The sequence below is a fragment of the Ovis aries genome, chromosome 23, assembly GCF_016772045.2.
Source record: "Ovis aries strain OAR_USU_Benz2616 breed Rambouillet chromosome 23, ARS-UI_Ramb_v3.0, whole genome shotgun sequence".
In the NCBI taxonomy this organism is placed as follows: domain Eukaryota; kingdom Metazoa; phylum Chordata; class Mammalia; order Artiodactyla; family Bovidae; genus Ovis; species Ovis aries.
In genome coordinates this window covers 4,865,310-4,874,360 of record NC_056076.1, presented here as the reverse complement: position 1 = coordinate 4,874,360, position 9,051 = coordinate 4,865,310, and the positions used below count along the sequence as shown (strand labels likewise).

Genomic DNA, 9,051 nt, shown 5'->3' with positions numbered 1-9,051 from the left:
TATGCTAATCTCAGGACATCAATCTGAGGAAATCAGGAAGAAAAAGCCATCACAAGTTACAGAAATAAGAATGTTTATGTACAAGGACCAGAGACTGAAGGAAATTTAAGTGGAGTCATGTCTGGAAGAGCTGCAAAGTGAAAACGTGTGGAGGAGCCCCTGGATCACTGGCAAGTGGGCTGGCAGTCTGGGACATCACACAGCACTGGGCTCCCACAGCACCTGGGTTAGTGGGTCTTCTCCTCTGTAAACACCTCAGGTCTGAGTACCAACGTGCTTTCTGTTTGACTTACTGATAAAGAGACAGATTATTAACTAGAGCCCAGATTTTAGCAGTTCTATAAAAGGAGAGGAATTGAATTAAGGTGAAGATAAGCAGGTTGGGCCCAGAATAGTTCCCCCCGCCCCTACCAGGCATTTGAAGTGAGTGGGAAATCCTCTTCTCACAGTGACGACCTGATCTACTTCCTCACTCAGCGCGGCTGTCTGGGCGTCATTCACAGGAGTGCTCAGATCAGAGCTGGGGCTCAGCTGAATTACCATTCCAGGGATGCAGTTTCCAGGAGATTGGTCTCTTTTTCTGAAGCTTACCTCTCTGGACATTGTAATAGACAATAATTTGCAGTTTTCTAAAGGGTGCTTATGGGTGACTGTTTCATGCCATTATTCAAGACAGACATTTCTGTCAGTGTGTTTCAGCAATTACAGAATACATTCAAGGTTTTTACCATTAAAGTTAAAACAACAGGAGATCCAAATCACCATAAGCATCTGTTTTTCTCCTCTAGTGATCAATACTTGTCGCTGTTTAATCGCTAAATCGTGTCCCGTCTCTTTTGCAACCCCATGGACTATAGCCTGCCAGGCTCCTTTCTCCATAGGGTTTCCCAGGCAAGTTTATTGAAGTGGGTTGCCGTTTCTTTCTCCTGGGATCTTCCCAGCCCAGGAATCAAACTTGTATCTCCTTCAGTGCAGTCAGATTCTTTACCACTGAGCCACCTGGGAAGACCAGTGACCAATATTAGAAATTCTTAATTCAACAATAGATTTTTGAGTGTATAAGACATGTGATGTGTTATCACAATTGTCAAGTATAGCTCGAGTGTGATTCTAGCATAAAAAAATGTTAGAGGAAGAAAACTTTGAATTAAAAAAAGACATAGCCCTCATGAATACATATCTGTGTATACAGAGCGGAAACAGTGACAAAATTTACTTTGGGGGGCCTTAAAATTACTGCAGATGGTGACTGCAGTCATGAAATTAAAAGATGCTTGCACCTTGGAAGAAAAATTATGACCAACCTAGATAGCATATTCGGAGAAGTCAATGGCACCCCACTCCAGTACTCTTGCCTGGAAAATCCTATAGATAGAGGAGCCTGGTAGGCTGTAGTCCATCAGGTCGCTGAGTCAGACATGACTGAGCAACTTCCCTTTCACTTTTGACTTTCATGCTTTGGAGAAGGAAATGGCAACCCACTCCAGTGTTCTTGCCTGGAGAATCCCAGGGATGGGGGAGCCTGGTGGGCTGCCGTCTATGGGGTCACACAGAGTCAGACACAACTGACGTGACTTAGCAGTAGCAGTAGCAGCAGACAGCATATTAAAAAGCAGAGACATTACTTTGCCAGCAAAGTCCATCTAGTCAAAGCTATGGTTTTTCCAGTAGTCATGTATGGATGTGAGAGTTAGAAGAATTGATGCTTTTGAACTGTGGTGTTGGAGAAGACTCTTGAACATCCCTTGGACAGCAAGGAGATACAACCAGTCCATCCTAAAGGAAATCAGTCCTGAATATTCATTGGAAGGACTGATGCTGAAGCTGAAACTCCAATAATTTGGCCACCTAATGTGAAGAACTGACTCATTTGAAAAGACCCCGATTCTGAGAAAGATTGAGGGCAGGAGGAGAAGGGGATGACAGAGGATGAGATGGTTGGATGACACCACTGACTCAATGGACATGAGTTTGAGTAAGCTCCAGGAGTTGGTGATGGACGGGGATACCTGGTGTGCTGCAGATATTGCATATACTTTTGGCCAATTCAAACACTTCCCAATTCATACCTTTGAATCACAGGTGCCCCCGACTCTAGCACTAAACATCTGCAATAACAAAAAACAGAACAAATAACTAATAATAATAATAACAAAACCCCAGGTGCCTCATAACACCTCATGATAACCACCGTAGATGAAAACATACTCTCATCATATAAACTTTATTTTTGTCACATTTTAATTATTCATACACTATGAGGTCATGGAAAACATGAAGAAATATGATAGATAATAAATAAAACAGGACAGTTTGAAAAGATATGTACTGCATGATGTACATGAGGACTTTATTACCATCTCAATTTTTCTATAAATGTAAAATGGTTTATAAAAAGCATGCAGATAAGGAAGAGATGATCTCTGTTCTCTGGGAGCTCACAGTCGAAAGAGGAGACACATGGCCAAGGAACTGCAATCAGGTGTGATAAGTTTTGTAATAAAAAGAAGCATGGGGTATACAAGAGTTCAGTGGAGATGCATAGACTGATAATAGCCTGCAGACCTGAAGAAGCTTGGAGGAGAGAATGATTCCAAAATAAATGTTAGAGAATCAAGGAAAAGAGGAAATGAAAAAATGCAAAAAGACATGGAGTCTAACCTTAAATAGTTAGCTTCCTTGATCGCCAGTCTCAAGAGCAAATTCCCTAGACTTTTGCAGTCATCCCAACTCTGATTGAAAGTTTCCTTCCGGGCTTTAGCTCCTGCTCTCTGACTCTGCATCACTATTAACTCTCTGCTCCTATCCAATGCGGATACATCTATCTCTGTAGCAAGTCTCGCACCACCTGGCCTCTGCTGCATGTCTTGTCCCTTTAGGGACAGTGAACACGTTTTTGCCTCCTTCAGTGGCTCTGCAACCTGTCTCCCTAACCTTGGAAAACTCTCAAGCCTTTTCAGAAGTTTCCAACCTTTTCCAAACTCAAAACACTTTTACCACACTCTGAATTCCATTTGAATCCTTCTTCAATAATTTTTCTTAAAATATTTCATTTTGGGATTATTTGTGTTTTCATGTAGTTATATATTTTTCAACAGTTATAGTTCAGAATTTGGGGAATTCTTGAAATTCTTTGTTTTAGAATTATAAAGCTTCATGGATACCATCTTTCTATCATTTAAGAGAAGGACACAATAGGAACTCACGTTTATTGATTGCCAATGTATCAGGAAATCCGCGAGGCATGTAAAATATGTCAACTGTTCAAATCCCCCCAAATGCAATTTTCTGTGAAATACAGCTGTTGAGGGGTGCTGATAGGCTACAGTCCATGGGGTCACAACGAGTTGGACACGAGTGAAACAACTTATCAGGCACGCATGCAGCTGTCAAACCTTACCAGACACTAAGTCGGAATCCTGAGTGTGGACTCCAACTAGCAACAAAGCCCAGACTCTCTCTGCTCTGGCTTCTACTACCTCCTATGTGCAAGCGCGGGAATGGAAACCCATACAAACGAATGTATTTCACAACAGTATAAAGCTGTTTAGCCTCAAAGCCAGACTGCTTCTCCTTTCTGTTTAGTGGCCACACTCCTTGTTAGACATACCACCGGAGGCAATTTTTTAGTGCCCTGGTTCACCAGTTTCCTCAACTTTAAAATAGGGCTTAAAATAGCACCCACCTCCTAAGGATGCTCTACAGAATGAATGAGATGCTGGAAGTGAAGCCAGACACGTAGCAAACTCTGTTGCCGGCATTGTTACCATCACTGTGCCAGATGTCATGCTCTTTCCTTTTTTCATGTCTGTTCTTTCTGTGGCATAGAAAGCATTCAGTAGCTATTTATTTGTTTTATGGTTTCAGCTTTTACTTCTGTGACAATCCTCTCATTTTCCAGAATACGAAAAAAAAAAGTGGAATCGCATTTGACTCCAGTTCAAAAGCTTGACAGTTCAGTCACACCTAGGTGCTGAGAGAGAGAGAAGGATGTAGTTAAGGCTGTCAGGAAAATACGAGGATTGTCACAGCTTAGGCAGGTAGTGACAGGGGCAGAGTCAGTGCCCGGAGCACTTCTCCCCTTTTCAAACATCTCAGGGCACTAAGGAAAGAACCCTGACATTGAGAGCATGCTGAGAAGAGATACGATTTCAAAGGAAGCAATAAAATGTGTAATAGATATTCGTAATTAGAGAGACTGCTTGCTTCTTGTCTCAGGTTTAATAGCTTCTCAAAGACTGTGAATAAGTTAAGCGAGTTTTTAATATTCCTCTGAAATATGAACCCATGTACTACCTTGGGTTACATAATTAAAAATGTCTTTGATCTGACAGGCTTAGATTTATCCTAGCAAATTATGCGATGAACAGCTCATCTTGAGGATTTATTCATCATGCAAACAAGCGAAGGCCATCAGTGCCAACTTTTGGGTGAGGTTCGGCACGGAGGGGAAACTGAAGCTTCATTCGTTTCAAATATTGTCAAGTGTTATCCAAGAGGAAAGGCTGATTGGCATCCCAAGGGTTATCTTAATTCTGTTCACATGAGATGCATAAATACAACTCAGCAGATGACAGGGGGAAAAAAACATGCCAAAGACTCAGGAGACCCAGAATGCAGGAGGGGAGGACTTGCCAGCGACATCACTTGACTTTGTCATTGCATCATGCTAATCTGAATCCATGTCACTATTGTTTCCCCCCAAAAAGATGGAATACTCTTCAAAATAGAGTAACACTTCATAGCAGAGAATGAACAATAAACGCATGCATCTGTGTGATCATCAGTGATGACCTCTGTGGTGTGCAGAAAGTGGACCACCTTCAGTTCCAGGTCCTAGCAACGCCCAGGGTCAAGAGGTTTCACTTGTGTGGGTGGGGAGAACCCAAAACTTATCCTGAGATTTGAGTCAACTTCCTCTCCACCCAAGATATACAGGAGCTTTAAAAAAAGCTTTTATTCTATATGCCCTTGTATATGGTGATCAAAATTGAGATAGCTATCAAAGGCTTGATCTCAATGAATCCACTGTAATTCCATGAATTATACTACAGTTAAATCATGTAATCATCTAGGATAACAAAGCAATAATAAAATAAGGTAGTGCTGGAACAGTTAGCTTATATAACTTTGCTGCAAATACTAACATAATATTACAGTGGCAAAGAATCAGTCATAATTGAGTGACAGAGCATGCACGCATTACAGGTGCAGATACTTTAGAAATAAGGACTGTTATAAATATCTTTGTTGTACTTTTTATTCTTTAAGTGGGTCATGCCCATAGTGTAGCAGGTAAGTTCCTGTCTGACCATTTATATAGGTTTATTAAAAGAAGGTGGATGTTAACAGAAATGTATATGAATCAAATAGAGTAATAAAGATTTGTTGGAAAGGCTATATTTTTATTTTGTATTAATAAAAACTATGTTATTAATACTGAAAGAAGATGCTATCACATCATTAGCATTACACATAGTTCATTGAAAATGGTAGAGTGGTACCTGTAATTTATATTAATATGTAACACTGGTGACATGTCCTCCTGTGAAGTCATGTTTTCTTAAAAGTGAAACTAAAAAACAAACCAGCACCATTTGTTGAAGGACATGGAGATGCCAGGGATTGAACCTGGGGCCTCATGCATGCGAAACATATGCTCTACCACTGAGCTACATCCCCAGCCCTGGAAGGAGGCTGCCAGGCTGATGAATCAGTGCACTGATTTCTTAGACAATCTCTCCAGGGAACAAAAAAGCCCTGAATTCTCAAAGTTTCAAATTCCCATCACAGAGCATTCTGAAGCCTTCCTGGGGGACCTATAAATTTTGTACCTTCAGTGTGGAATGTCCTGATACTTTATGGCTCACCACCATGCTAGTTTCCCCAGCCTTATTTATAGGGATGATGAAACACCATCTCCCTTCAAAATTTATCTTATTTATACAGTTTCCTACTCACAGATGCAAGAAAATATTTTAGTTATATTCCATAATTTCCCCGTTACTTTTATTGCTGTTGTTGTTGTTTAGTTGCTCAGTCGAGTCTGACTTTTTGCAACCCCATGGACTAAAGCTCACCAGGGTTCTCTGTCCATGGGGTTTCCCAAGCTAGAATACTGGAGTAACTGGTCATTTCTTTCTCCAAGGGATTTTCCTGACCCAGGAATAAAACCCATGTCTCCTGCCTTGGCAGGCTGATTCTTTACCACCGAGCCACCTGGGAAGCCCATAGGAAACGAAAAAAGGAAAAAATCTCTCCTTTCTTCCCACAGGTTCATGACTGGGTGCTGCAAATAAGGCTGACAAAGGGAAGATTAAGAAGAGGAAATCAAAGTTTATTAGCATGTGCACGGGGTTTACATAAGGAAGAAACACCGTGATGAGGAACTCAGAGGGGTGATTAGAACCTGGGACTGTATATCACCTTAAAAGGAGCAACATGCTTGTAAGAGACACAGGTAAGGGGGTTCAGGCGTTTAGGGGTGCAGACTATGGGAGGGTAAGCATACGGAGGAGACTAATGGAAGATGGGAGCATGGAGTAAGGCTTGTTTGTGTAGACTGTTCAGCAGTTGTTCCACTGGAGAACTGTCATCTCCCTTCCAGTACAGTGGGGGCTGGCTGGGGTCCCTCTACACAGGGAATTTAGGATCTGGTTCCAGGCAGAGAGGGGAGTGGGGCAGAGAATTATCCTTTGTCTACTTTTCCCACTACCGTCTTTGACTCAGAGTAATCATTACAGCAGAGTGGCATAGTTGGGGGTAGAATATTCTAAACCACCTTCATTTCTTTCCTGGGGCGAAGGCGGGAATAGGGGGTTTTGTTATGGGGGAAGCAGCAAAGAAGTAAACAAAGAAGCAGCTCACTTGTTGCAGTGACGGCTCTCTCCTCGGGACCGGGAAAGGTCACCCTGCTGCTCACCAGCAGACCTAACAGCGCGCCTGAGCTCATGGCACTGTAGTGGTCGGAAGAACCAACGCTGCTTTTCTCAGAGACACATTAAGTTCACGACATAGAGAATTCCAGCCCTGGATTTTTGCTTGCTGTGATGAACAAGATGAAGTTGCTATTTGATAAATAACATTTTCACCATAAAAGGACAAAAAAAATGCTAGAAGTAAACTGAAGAGCTGCTCTTTGGTTTCATCTGCTTGGTGACCAGAACCCATAATGCTGAACACAGCATATCCTTGATCTGACTACTCATGCAGGACCTTCTAAATATTTAATGAGCTCATCACAGCCTTACAGAAAATCTAATTTCCTAGTTATCACCAACAGCATGTTCTGACTCTGACACTCTCTTGCCCATGAAGATGCAAACTTTAAAAGCACACCCTTGCCCTCTCTTAACAACATTGGTTGTTCTTGGCTAATAAGAATAATAAAATCAACTCAATGATACAGGATATAATAATATTAATGAAACTAATAAGAATCAAGTTCCAAAATAATTCAGAATTACCAAGAAAAAAAATCACCTCTTCTCTTTTTTAGCTCTGGTTCCAATGAAATGATGGCTTTGGAAAACCTTTATCCTAATATTATCTTTTCTATAATCTTAAATATTTAATTTGAGAAATACATGCTAATATTCATTTGGGAAAATATGAAAGTATAAATAATTTAAATTTTGATCATAATACATCCAAAATATAGATACTCCCTCTTGAGCAAGTACTAAATTACATTGCGGCTTTTAAATCTTTTGCTTTAATAATGTTGGGTCCCCACACATCAGTGAAAACAAAGCTGGTAAAAACAGATATCAGTGAGGTGTAAATTACTAATCTAAACAGAGAACTCAGGCCTATATTATACTTTAAGATATACTACTCCAGTAACCGGGTCTTCCCCAGGTGGCTCAGTGGTAAAGCATCCACCTGCCAAGGCTTGGGTTCAATCCCTGGGTCAGGAAGATCCCCTGGAGAAAGAAATGACAACCTACTCCAGCATTCTTGCTTAGAAAACCCCATGCACAGAAGAGCCTGACAGGCTAGTCCATGGGGTCGCAAAGAGTCAGACATGAATTGGCGACTAAACAACAGGCACATGGTGAAACACAATATAAATTTCCTAATTAATTTAACATTAAGAAAGCTGAGTACAAAAAAAAAAAAAAAGGCTGAGTACTGAAGAATCAATGCTTTTGAACTGTGGTGTTGGAGAAGACTCTTGAGAAACCCTTGGACCGCAAGGAGATCCAACCAGTCCATCCTAAACGAAATCAGTCCTGAATATTCACTGAAGCTGAAACTCCAATACTTTGGCCCCCTGATAAGAAGAATTGACTCATTTGAAAAGACCCTGATGCTGGGAAAGATTGAGGGCAGGAGGAGAAGGGGATAACAGAGGATGAGATGGTTGGATGCATCACCAATTCAATGGACATGAGTTTGAGTAAGCTCCAGAAGTTGGTGATGAACAGAGAGGCCTGGTGTGCTGCAGTCCATGGTATCACAAAGAGTTGGACACAACTGAGCAACTGAACTGAACTGAAGTCTTATTTGATATCTTTATTTGTTTGTTTGCATAAAGGTGCTACTTCCCAAAATGGAGTTGCTTTAGAAGAGTTGTTCTCTTTTTGGAAATATAAACTTCCAAAGAAGGTTTAGAAATCTTTTTCAATTTCATGTTTAGTGGCACACAATCAGAAAAATAAAATATTAAATATTGAGTAACAATATTAAGATTATGGATCCCCAGAAGTATCATTGTTGTTGATCAGTTGCTAAGTCGTGTCCAATTCTTTGTGGCCCCATGAACTGCCCAAGTTCATGTCCATTGATTCAGTGATGCCATCCAACCATCTCTTCCCCTTCCACCCTCTTCTTTTGCCTTCAATCTTTTCCAGCATCAGGGTCTTTTCCAATGACTAAAACAACAATAAATTTGTTCTGTTTCAAGCCACAAATCTCTGGTAATTTGTTATAGCAACAATAATTAACTAATACACACTGCCACCTCTACGTGATGCTGGGCTGGTAAGTGGATTCTCTTGACCAGGGTGCCTGTGACCTCTTTGGAGTGACAGGGAGAAGGGAAAGGAG

At 41.1% G+C, this 9,051-nt stretch overlaps 1 non-coding gene across 1 annotated transcript; it reads right to left on the bottom strand.

The window, feature by feature from the left end:
- Positions 1-5,610: 5,610 nt before the first annotated feature.
- TRNAA-CGC (transfer RNA alanine (anticodon CGC)) lies at positions 5,611-5,682 on the bottom strand. Its single transcript has one exon. It is a non-coding gene; the product is annotated as a tRNA-Ala (tRNA).
- Positions 5,683-9,051: the final 3,369 nt, after the last annotated feature.